General features: G+C 41.2%; 1 non-coding gene across 1 annotated transcript; it reads left to right on the forward strand.

Annotated features, from left to right (window-relative positions):
• The first annotated feature begins 368 nt into the window (after positions 1 to 368).
• Positions 369 to 439, forward strand: trnag-ccc (transfer RNA glycine (anticodon CCC)). Its single transcript has one exon. It is a non-coding gene; the product is annotated as a tRNA-Gly (tRNA).
• The last annotated feature ends 11,994 nt before the right edge of the window (positions 440 to 12,433 follow it).

Consider the following 12,433-nt stretch of genomic DNA (forward strand, 5'->3'; position numbering starts at 1 on the left):
ACCATTGCATCTTTTTAATAAATGTTTATTTCCAAAGGAATTTCTAGAAGTTCAGAACAGTAAAATTTCCACTTTTTAGAATTAATTAGAGGATAACCCTTATGTAGTTGAACTAAAATACTCTTTGAGAGTTAATATATAAATTCTTAACACCTAGTTAGCATTAGTAAGTGTTAAATTATCAACTCCAGATAGATTTGGTGTTTAACACTAAATCAGAGTTAACGTACCAACTCTCCAAAAAGAGTTAAATTAACACTCTCTGGTGTGGACCCATATAGACACTTTAATAGTGTTGAAATCAAATCTGACAGTGTTAATTTGGACATGCTGGATTTGCTGTGTACAGACTATATTCAGACTTGTCGGCACTGCTAGTGTAGTGGTATCATGCGGAATTCCCGGTCTCGTGACCTGGGTTCAATTCCCAGGCAGTGCAGTGAGTGGTGCTTGAGCGCCATGTTAGTAGGGTTGGATCATCAAGGGCAGGGCTATGACTTGTGATCTCTGTCATCAAAATATCTGCTACATTCAGGTAAAATCAGTTATTGTATCAGTACTGGAAAAAAATACACCTGATATATGGAAAATGTCTTTAAAGACAGACATCTCCAAAAAAGAAAAAAACAAACAGTTTCAAAATACATGAGTATGTGAAAAAATGAAAGGTGAGTTTTGTTGTCTTAACTCATTACTGTGAAAAGTTAAACTCACATTTAGTGGTTCAGTGGTCAATAAAATGTGTTCAGAATTTGCAAATTGATAATGATTCAAATGATGGTGCACTGCTCTCCTTTATAAAAGCTGTCTTTATAAGTAAAAGTACCATTACTGATACTTGGTAACGGCAAACTGGCCCTGTATTTACTTGGTATCGGGTCAACACCAAAACCTGCAGTATCTCATAGCGCTAACACAGTAACCAGTAAAGCTGATTCTGACCTTTTAGTACACACACAGCAGGCGCTTTTGCCTACATGACAAATATGTCGCCTCATTTATTGATCGTTTGGTCATATTTCCACTTGACCAGAAGCCATAAAAAACACAAGCATGAGTCGCCCATGGACACACACACACATTTGTATGCACACGCCTCCTGCCTGTATTATTCCTCCATTTACTGAATAATGTATGAGTTGACTACCAGTGCGCTTCCCTAACAGATGCTCCCCTCTGTCACTCATCCAGCATTACCCGCCCCCCTCGCTCTCCAGCACAGACTCACACATCCTGAATATGTCCAGAGGTCACACAAGGGCATGACAGAGACAGTATGCTACCGCACAAAACAAATGCTCTCCCCAGTTATTCCCAGCAGTGTCATGGCTGCCTTGCAGCTCACGCTCATTAGCTTAGGGCAAGAGTAAAAGCTTGATTAAGTAGGTATTGTTCACACAAAGCACAGGAGACAATGAGGGAGAGCGCGGTGGCATCATGCTGCCAGCCAGGCTCTCCTTTTAAGTTTGAATCAGTGGAACTTATCAGAGCTCTGGAAATCAAGATGAGAGGGTGGAATGAGAGGCTTTTTTGGAAATAAGAAATCTGCTGGCAGTGAGCGCAGCCGTATAATTTCCTCTCCTGGCTCTCAGATGCTCTTCCTATCAACGCCATTGATCTAGTGTGTCTGGGGGGATCTCTCTATGTCTCTGGTCTGTCTGGGAAGAGAAACCAAAGAAGAGGAGTGGGGTGGGAGGGGGAAAGAGAGGAGGAGGAGGGAGGAGACGGGGGAGGAAGACAAGATGAAAGGGGCTGGTGGAAACGTGAAGATAAACACCACAGTTAAAGGCAGGGGAGGGAAGAGAGATGGGAGGAGAGAAGGGGTGGGGGGTGGAGAGTGCTTTCACCGCCACCTCTACTATTCTCGTTTCCAACCTGAGCCTCGATCCTCTCCTCCCAACCTTGATGACGTACCCTGCAGCGAGCAGATAATGAATGCTACTCTGCTCTCCGTGGACTAGAGTAAGGATGCAAGGCCATTTATTCCCGGCGAGGACAAGGGCATTAGAGTCACACAGCAAATGCGCAGCAAACCCGCCGGATGAACCGGGGTCTCGCTCACCCCATTAAGTGTGCACTTATCCAACACGTTCTCACACACCTGCAATAAAACATTAGTGCTAACAGGTGGAACAGGAAAAAAAAAAATCCAGACCTACTCACTTTTTGTTCTCTCATTTTCCTTCTGCCACTCTCGTATCTTAACAGGTTAGCTGCATTAGCCATGAAGTGATGGCGATTTTCACAGCTAGGATCGATGGCCAGGGGAGATAATTAGGACAAAACCATTGTAATATTCATGTATTGCTGTGAGCCGTGCAAGCTGGCTAAAAATACCCCTCCAATAACATCAATTAAAATGCTCTCACTGTTCGGCAGGGTCGCTGCCTTCCTGAATATACCACAGTATAATGTAAAGTATTTGCTGACTGTGGGCTCCAATTAACAGCACAAATGACGATTCTGCTGCGCTTAAACCAGGTAACGACCATCTGATGATCACTGCTCTGAACAGGAGAACTGTCAGCCACCCCTGAGCTGTATTTGACTTACTGGTTAAAGCATTTGACAACACTTGAAGGTGAATCTAAGTACAGTATTACGATCTTTCTTACTTTATTCATTGATTACCTGACAACATGTCCATGAAAGTACTGAGACTGGTCCAAAAGAGTAAAGCTGTGGGCTGTAAAACCGAACAGATGAATTTAAGGATGCTAAAAATTCAGAATTGTGCTGCTTTGCATTCAATCCCGATTGAGCCTTGTAAACATACGTGCACGGTAAAGTTTTTGAAGGAGGGGCAGCTTTAATGGCTAAATCATCACAACTGCTTCTCCTCGACTGTTTTTGCAGGTTGAAACTTTCCAGCGCTTCAGTTCTCACTCCAATCAGTGATGTCACAGCAGGTGCTTTGCCTTTGACAGCTGATGGAAAGCTCCTGCTGTGACATCACTGATTAGGAATGTGGTGAAAAGTGCAACATGCCTGAAAGTTTCAACCAAAGAGAGACAGCTAGAGATTTTTCATCTCTGTGTGAGTCTGTCTCGGGTGATATATATATATATGTGTGTGTGTGTTTGTGTGTATATTTTGGCTTTGTAATACCTGGCATGGATATTTTGTGCTGCTGCTGACATAGCTGGCATGACCTCACCCACTGCTTTCTGCAGCTTTAAACTGCAGAAAGGGATGTATCTGAGTGAGACCCTAACTTACCAATCACATTGTGAGACAGTGATTCAAGCAAACCCTGTTTTATTGTCTAATTTACCCTAAATCGGAATATAACTTTATAATTAAACATCATGCTGTATTACTTAAGACTGGAAACTACCCGTTAGGATCATAAATGGGGAAGGCTGTGGCTCAGGATGTAGAGCAGGTTGTCCACCAATCAGAATTCGAGAAAGTTCAATTTTCAATTCAGTACTGTTGCTATGGAGTCAAATCACAAAAAAGCTGCCTGAGGGTGCTTTATATTGTAAGGTAAAGACTTACATTAACAAAGACAAACCTTAACAATAAATTGACCCCTTATGAGCAAACAGTTGGCGGCAATGAGAAGGAAAAACTCCCTTTTAACAGGAAGAAAGGTCCAGTAAAAGCTAATGGTTAAATGCAGCATGGTGTATAAACACAAAGAGAGTATTGAGTGCAAGTCCATTTATAATTAATAGGGAAATACTAAAATGGGGGAATTTATCTTAAGCCTCTATACAGTCAGCTCATTTTGGAGCCAGAGGAGTCGCCCCCTGCTGGTCATTAGGAAAAACAATTGCAGGTGTAAGGAACTTCTACATTGGTTTCACTGTTCAGACTCAGAGACAGCATCCATCTTTTTAATACAGTCTGTGGGTGGTAGCTGTTTAATTCTTTAATAGGCAAGACTCTAATCAAAGCTACTGATGAAAGTAGCTTTTTCATATAGAGACGAATGCAACGAGGAAGGAGCGTTCAGAGCAGAGTCAGGGCTTTGTGCTCAAACTGCACACAGCCAATAAAATCCGGGAATTCTACACAATGACAAAATGCTTTTTTTTTAATTCTTGCAAATTTATAAAAAACATAAATATAACATGCACATAAGCATTCTTAGCTTTTGCAGTGACACTATAGACATCTCACTTGGAGCCCTGCTTAGACTGAGAGTGATATTGACTTACCCTTTCTGTGTTTTTGTTAAAAAAAGGGTTAAACACACAAAGCACACTCGTGTCACATGTGATTTTTCGGACAGATGAGGGAAGCTGTGTGGATGCCAGACTGATGCTGGCATGGTAATCAATCAGACGAGTGTGGAAAATCATTGCGATATGTTATTATTAGAACAAAATAACCAATTTGTCACTCCATTATGCACACACACACACACACACACACACACACACATAGGTAGCCTTCAAAGCTGCCTGTGGGCCTCAGAGTACATGCGTTGTTTGCACAGCAGAAATTAGATCACTCATTAAGTCCCCAGGGTCATAATTCCTCAAGAGAAGGCTAAGAGGAAGCTGTGGATGAGAAGAGCCTCAGCTTCTTCGGCAGAAAATGGAGACAATAGAAAGAGTGGTGTGTGTGTGTGTGTGTGTGTGTGTGTGTGTGTGTGTGTGTGTGTGTGTGTGTGTGTGTGTGTGTGTGTGTGTGTGTGTTGGGTTTATCTGGCTAATGCGGGAGGAAGCAGGATGAGTGTGTGCTTGGTTTTTAGAGTAAAGCATGACGATAGATAAGAGCAGGGAACGATGTGGCACACAAGTAAGAGAGGGGAGGGACGGGAGGCAGGCTGATGCCCCGTTGCATTTTTATCAGGTCTGCATCCGAGTCGCCATGGGGATGGATGAAGGGTGCAGACACAGTTCAACATTCAAGGACACCTTGTCACCTCATCACATAATCTTGTCCCTTTGTGCTCCTTCTCTATCCTGTTAACTATCATCTCTCTTTATTCCCTCTTTCCTTTTACTTCTTTCTCCTCTGTGCAGCCAGTGTGGAACTTCTACAGCTCCTCCTGCCTTCATTAAAAAAAGAAAATCCTTTGCATACATTATGTATTTTCATAACAGTATTACGAGTTTTATTAAATGTCAGGGCACCTTGATTTTTATTCTGCTGTACGGCTAATGAGATGCCCTGCATTGTTGAAAATATTCATGCTTGGATTTGTTTCTCTAGCAACCCTCTTAGCTTGTTTGTACATCAGCCTCAAATGTCCTTAATTATCATTTTGCCATTTATTAAAAATTCCTCTTGAAAAGAAAGCAAGAATTCCTTCTAAGTCCTCATTCAACCTTGAAAATATCAGCGCAGTGGGAAAAGGGCTGGGTGTAACACGATTGCCCCCTGGTGGTCATCAGCAGCTGGAGGAAATGGCAGCTTTAACATTTTCATTAAGGTGTTTCTCGGTAAGTGACTGGCTCTAAACACACGACTCTTTCGGCGCTGTTGCTCCTCCATCTTTCCCACATGCACTGCACTTCATCTCCATATTCATTTGGCTGGAATCAGCTGCACCACACTACCCAGAGGTGACAGAGGCACGCCATCGCTGGGACTTCCTGATTAAAGTCCGCCTCTGTATCCCGCTTTGAAGTCAGTGATGATATTCGGCAGACCTGGATCACACAGAATGAGAATTATAATGAAGGTGAGATTCGAGATAGGTTAGGTGGATTAAAAGGGGATGCACGCTACTGTGATAGAAAAAAATACATAAAAAGAGATGAGATACAAACTCTCTCTCTCTCTCTGCATATATATATCTGTATATATCTATATATATCTATATATATATAGATATATATACACATTCTTTTTTATAAACCGCTACTATACTTGCACACTCACGTGGTCACTGCAACAGCTTTACACCTGATGCATCAGGAATTAGCCAACTCGTGTGGCTAATTAATAACCTGTGATGGACAAATAGTAAATAACAGAACCAGGCAGATAAGCTTTCTCCCCATGAGTCATTTGCACCATATAAAAACAAAAATCTGGCCACTACTACAGCAATATGCTAGCTAATCAGTGTTTAAGAAAAAATAAGTGATAGCTCTCTCTGGCCACATTTATTGCAGTATCTATAGAATAATTTGGAAGAATAATAACACATCAGTCAAATGCTTCGTTAACTTTGTTTATTCTGTGTTTTGGTAAATGAGTGAAGGGAGGTGGACAGAGAGTCTCTAAGTATGACTATACAAAAACTTGCAAAAGGGAAAATCATTGATGTTACTGTGGTAAATTAATGCTTCATCTTTAAAATAAAAAAGTGAAAATGTGTTATCAGTAACCGTCTATCCCAAACCCTTAATGTGATATAAAGAGTACGGATAGTCTGGGAACAAATCTATCCAGATTACACGATACAGAAATGTGGCTCTGAAATCTGAGATTTTACAGTGTGCTGTGGCTCTTGCTTACACTTGCTTACAAGTGTAAGCAAGAGTTTAAGATACGAAACTGTTCACAGGATTGTTTTAACATTTCACTTAAGCTGAACATATGCTACAACAGTACAAACAGGCTAAGTGTGCTGCTGTTTCTGACTGGCACTTCTTTTAAACTTAAGCTGACTGTTTTACGTCTATGCTGCACCAACATACCATACTGAGCAGACAGCTCCAAAAGGGTCCTGCCTGAAGAGTTATTTCTGAGATGCATGTCATCTAATTCATTTTTATTATTTTATTGGTGGTGAGGCTGACCACTGCCAGCAGGCCAAAGGATCCACAGGTTGTTGGGAAATGTTCTGGTGCTTCTGGCAGCCAGTCTGCTGCTGGGCCAGATGAATGCGTAAAAATGGAGTCAATTTCCATCCATCCAATTTGTCCCGCTTCTGTCATTGGATGAGAGGTGGGAAAAACCCTGGACAGGTCATCAGGGCTAACATTGAGAGACACACAACCATTCACACCGACCGGCTGGTTAGAATGACCAGTTAACCTGACGCGGTTGTTTTAGGAGTGTGGAAGGAAGTTGGAGTACTTGGAGGAAACCCACACAGGTAAACCCACACAGCTGGTCTGATGCAGATCACAGCATCATGGTGATGTCTGGTGAATGAAAGGTTCATTAAATGTGAGCTTTCTTTAAATTAAACAAAAATGGATTATGGGATTATGGAATGGATTTTGTGGGTAGGCAACGCTATGCAATGATCAGCTCTAGTGCATCACAGCAAGAAGGTCCTGGGTTTAAATCCATTTATCTGTTTGGATGCACCACAGAGGCTTCCGTTACCTCCCCCACAGTCCAAAGACCGGCAATTTAGGTTAGCTGAGGACTGTGAATTTGGTGTGGGTATAAAAACACATTAAGCTCATTTGTGTACAGAATATTATGATTTGTAGTGTAAAGGTCAGCGCCTGTCTCTTTCTACCGCCCTGGCATATCTGAGATCAAAATGAGTCGTATCTGGACTTTGGGCTGAAACTGGTTTGACCGCCCTAACCTGAGTGCCTCTTCCGCCACATTCGGGATTTAGTATTGCCATCTGCCGTGTGTAAGATTAAATTACATCTTCATTTTGTCACTTTTCACTCTGACTGGAAGGTGGCAGCAGATACCAACATCTGAGTGTAACCCAGAGAATGCTCTCTACTGCTGTTTATGCTAGTAATTACAGAGTCATTAAAGCTCACAGATCCACCCTCAGCTGTCGCCGCTGACTATTATCTGCAGATCAATGACACCGTGTGTGTGTTGCAGAGTGGATGTGCTTGTGGTGAGAACGAGGGTGGAACGAATACTTGGGGTTGAGTGCGAGTAATGGGGCATAATTAGGGGTGAATGTTGACACAGTCGCACACACACCAGGCGAGCACACATGCAATAGCCTGAGGTAATTTGGCGGCACTAAATGAGATTATCAGTAGCGAGGTGATTAATGAGCATCCCTACTGCAGAGCCTTATAATCAACAGCCACCGCTCTGCTGTGATACGCACTAGCTGGAGCCCAGCTCAGGTACATGATACCCAGCACCTGCTGCTAACATCAGCTTCTGCGCACCACATCACCGCACCAGGATACACAATCAACTCAAATCTGAGGCGATCAGCGGGTTGCCGGGGAAACTTTTAATTGCATTATTGGGTACTGATTGAATATATTCACCTGCTCCAGCAGTGGATTTAATTAAGTTTGTCTTTTTAGTAGGATTGGGTTAAATGAAAGTTATCACTGTGCTGAAATTAGGTAAGTGGGTGAAATTTCACCAGTCAAAATACATACATAAATCTGCAGCAGCACATTACATCAGAATTTGACCTGCACTTGTTACATTGTAAACATGATAATAATTGAAAATATTATATGGTTGTTAAATTTTCCAAGAAAGGAAGAAAAAAAGAAAAAAAGGATTATGTTATAAATATTTTGGTGCAAAATAAATTGTTTCGACTACAGTCAAAAACATTTTGTTTTAAAACGTGTAGGCTGTGTTCATTTTGAGAAAAGTTACTTTAAGCTTCTCTAAATATCCTCTATAGTATTTTTTAAAAATAATCTTGTTGAGGTTTTTTTTCTTAGTCAGTGTGTGTCTGTACAAAAATCTCTGCTTAAAATTGAAAAAAAAAAAAGAGGCAACTTTAAATTGCATTAACCTAACTTTTCTGAGTCAAAAACAATGATGTGCAACTTGTGCAAAGCTGTTGCTAACTAGCATACAAGATTTTATGATGGCGACTAAAACATGATGTTCCAACTGCTCCAGAGTCACATGTTCCACTACATGACATTTCAAAGTAGTGAAAAACATCATTTTTCACAGGATGTATTAATATTAAATATGTCAGCAAAGCATGGCTCCTTTCACCGTCAGTGTGGCTGATTTCAAGTGGCTAAAGAGATTCACGTGCACAGATTTTACAAGGAGATCGGAACAAATTTTCTTTCTTTTTTTTTTTTTAAAGATACAGAGGTATTTTTTTAGTGGTACAACAGCACAAGCCCTTGGTAAAGACACGTGTAACACGATGGCTTCCTGTGTTAAATTTAAAATGACTGAATTTGGTTATTTGCTTATTAGTGAAAATGTGTCCAATTTATGAGTAATTAATTCACACAGAGTTCTTCTATTAAAAAGATTGATATTGTATTTTAAATTGAGAGTGAGTTATGAAAAGTCAAAAATGTTACAGTTGCCTGTGATCTCCCCAACAACGTCTCAAAGAAAAGCTTTTTTGAAACCCTTACTTTTCAATGCGGCTAAAAGGTTTTTGTTTCTTTGACTAAAAATCATTAGAAATAATATTAATAGTTAAAAAAAACTACTCTCAGCTACTTCTATAATATTTGTTAATTTACAAGTTGTTTTAATATTTTCATTTTTCACCTGATTTGATGGAAAAAATGAAAAGCGAGTCGCTTGGAAAATCAAAGCAAGCCAAAGAGAGACAACTGCCACCAAGCGGGATAAAACTGGGGGGTTGTGGGAAATGTTGTCTTTTGTTCTTAAGAAAAAAATTGACCAAATCAATCTTGAGAAAAAGATGTGCAATCGTCTCCAAATCCATTTCTGTAATACTTTACCCATCATCTGTGTGTGCGAGCGTTGATTCATTTTAGGATGGATATTTTCAGAAGCTTAATATTGCATCAACAACCATCTATTTTGTTCTCACCTCCTACTCAGCAGTGGACTAAGCTGTTTCAGCACCTCTGTGTGCAGACACCTCAATCAGATAATGCTCTCTAGGTCTCTATAGCGAGCTGTTTGAAGTAGCTCCAGTGAACCGCCGCCTCCCCCAGCATTCGCCTCTTGTTCTGCGAGAGCTTGTGCAGTGTGTGCGGGGTGACAGGGTCAGGGTGACTGGGTCCCCTCTATCTCCATATAGGCTGTAGGCTACAGCTGTTCCTATGAGATTGGTACCTCAAACGCACGGACTGAGCCTTAGATGTCGCGGCGTGTGTGTGTTTTGTGTGTGTGATAAGGGCCAGAGGATAGAGACATCTTTACAGTGTAGAAGTGGGCGGATTATCTCATCATCGCTGCATTAAATACAAAGATGGAGGGAGTTAACCAGGTGCTGCAGCACCCACCCTGACTGCAACCTTTCACCTTTACTACAGCAGACACCCTTTTTAAAACCCTCTCATCGCTGCTGCACTACACACATTATGATCCGCTGTCACTGTACTGTATCTTTTCCTCCTACTTTCTAATAAGGCTTGCACTATATTACCCAGTAACTAATAAATAAACCAGATACTGTACAGCTTATTCGAGCATGTGACAAATATAGACCCTAGTTGTGTGCATTAATCCACACCTGAATGCAGACCCCGGCAAATGCATATGTATTTGAGTTTATGCGCATATAAATCATAATGCTAATAATGTAGATAATGTAAAATATAGGCGCTTCTTTACATACCTAACTTCAAACACTGCTGGTATAGTTGTTTGTGGCACTTTTGGCTTTGCCTCACTGTTTTTGACTATCACACAGCTAAGTTATTATTAGAAAGTCTTTCATTTTTCTCTTTTGTTTGTTTTATTATTAATAAGAACATATATAATTAGTTGTGAGCATTTATCAAAACCTCAATTTCACATTATATAACGCCAAATAGCTACAACAGTCTCTTTAAGGGGTTTTATATTGTAAGGTAAAGTAAAATAATACAGAGAAAACCCAAACAATCAGATGACCCCTTCTGAGCATGCACTTGGTGATAGTGGGAAGGAAAAACTCCCTTTTAACAGGAAGAAACCTCCAGCAGAATCAGGGGTGAGGGGAGGGAGAAAGAACAAAAGAAACAGTGTGGAAGAGAGCCAGAGATTAATATTAACTAATGATTAAATGCAAAGTGGTGTATAAACACTGAGAGAGTGAAAAGAGGTGAGGGAAGAAGAAGGACTCAGTGCATCATGGGAAACCTCCAGGAGCCTAGGCCTATTGCAGCGGACCTAAGGGAGGGCGGAGGGGCACCTAATCCAGCCCTAACGATAAGCTTTATCAAAATACACACGGCACACCGTATTCAGATTATTCTATTATTATTATTCTATGCTGCAGTTAGAGGAACATATGCATCTAAGCACCTTCACTAAAGAGGTCAGTGATTGGTTCAGCTTGTCTGATTGGTTTGTCAGTTTGGTAGCAGGATTACTCAAAAAGTTATGGATGGATTTGAATGACTCAGAAGTGTTTAACTTCCAGATTTGGAAACCAGATTTAAAGATTTTTACAAAGACTGGACATTTCGGACTAACTCTTCACAAATAAGCCTACAATAGACTGGTGCACCTGCCCCTCGCCCATGGAAGACAACGGATGGATGGAGGGATCTTCACAAATACATATCATATTAAAATAAGCTAATTTGTTATTCTGAAGTCAATATCACAAACTAATCGAAACCAAGATATTTTTCTGGATCCAGCTTGGTGTGGAGGGAATTCACGGCCTTGTTTGTCTCTACTTTTATTATTATAGGTTGAAGGAGTGTTTGTTGTTGCAGTTTATTCATACATCCTCAACACGTTACAGTGTATGTGCTTTAAATAAAGGTGAAATTAGCCATGAAATCACAAGAGGGAATATCCAGAGCTGATTAATTCAGTTTTCACAAAACACTGCTGACACCACTGCCACACTTTCCAAGTGTCGCTGGCCCAAAGCAGAGCCACTAAGTGATCCCAGCTACGGAGCGACGGGTGAAAATGTGTGTGTGTGTGTGTGTGTGTGTCTGTATTCTCTGCATTTATCATCCTAGCGATCAGCACATGACTAATATTTACCCCGACCTCATCACTATTCATCTGTTGATGGCTCAGCGTCGCCGGAATTGATTGTTTATCATCCCAAGCAAACATACGGTGTGGAACAAAGAATGCATACGGTAGGAATATGAAGTGCTCTCGTGTTGCTTTCTGAATCAGGAACATGTGAGAGTGAGTGCTGCGCACTCAGGAAATCTGCTGATGTCCGTGTCTTCCTAAATCTGTTCAATATGCTTCCTTAAATCACAAAGTGACAACCTAATGACACGACACATCGGCGCTGTCGTCACTGCACAAATATGTGCTGCCGCGTGTTGTTTACAGTGGCGCGCTGGCTCTTTGATCTTTGGCTTTTTCAAATGAAATCAAGTTTCTTACAATACCGCAGTACACTTTGTGTAACATATACTTGTATTTATGTATTATAGTGGTGCTCTTGCTCTTTCCTGCTTCAGCTCTGCCCGTGCGGGTTGCCATTTAAAGTGGCTGAATAATTGAGGAGTAACATTTGCGTCAGCCATCCTGGGGTGTGTGTGTGTGTGTGTGTGGAAGAGAGACAGAGTGAGAGGACGAGGAGACACTTCTTCGAAACAGGTCACATGCACCCGCTGGATTGGCTGCAGCTGAGCAGCCATTATTAGCTGTGCCATCATCACATCACATAGAACAGAAATAACACCTTTGTATGCACAGTTCGTTTCAC

Source organism: Pelmatolapia mariae, linkage group LG22 (assembly GCF_036321145.2).
Source record: "Pelmatolapia mariae isolate MD_Pm_ZW linkage group LG22, Pm_UMD_F_2, whole genome shotgun sequence".
Lineage (NCBI taxonomy): Eukaryota > Metazoa > Chordata > Actinopteri > Cichliformes > Cichlidae > Pelmatolapia > Pelmatolapia mariae.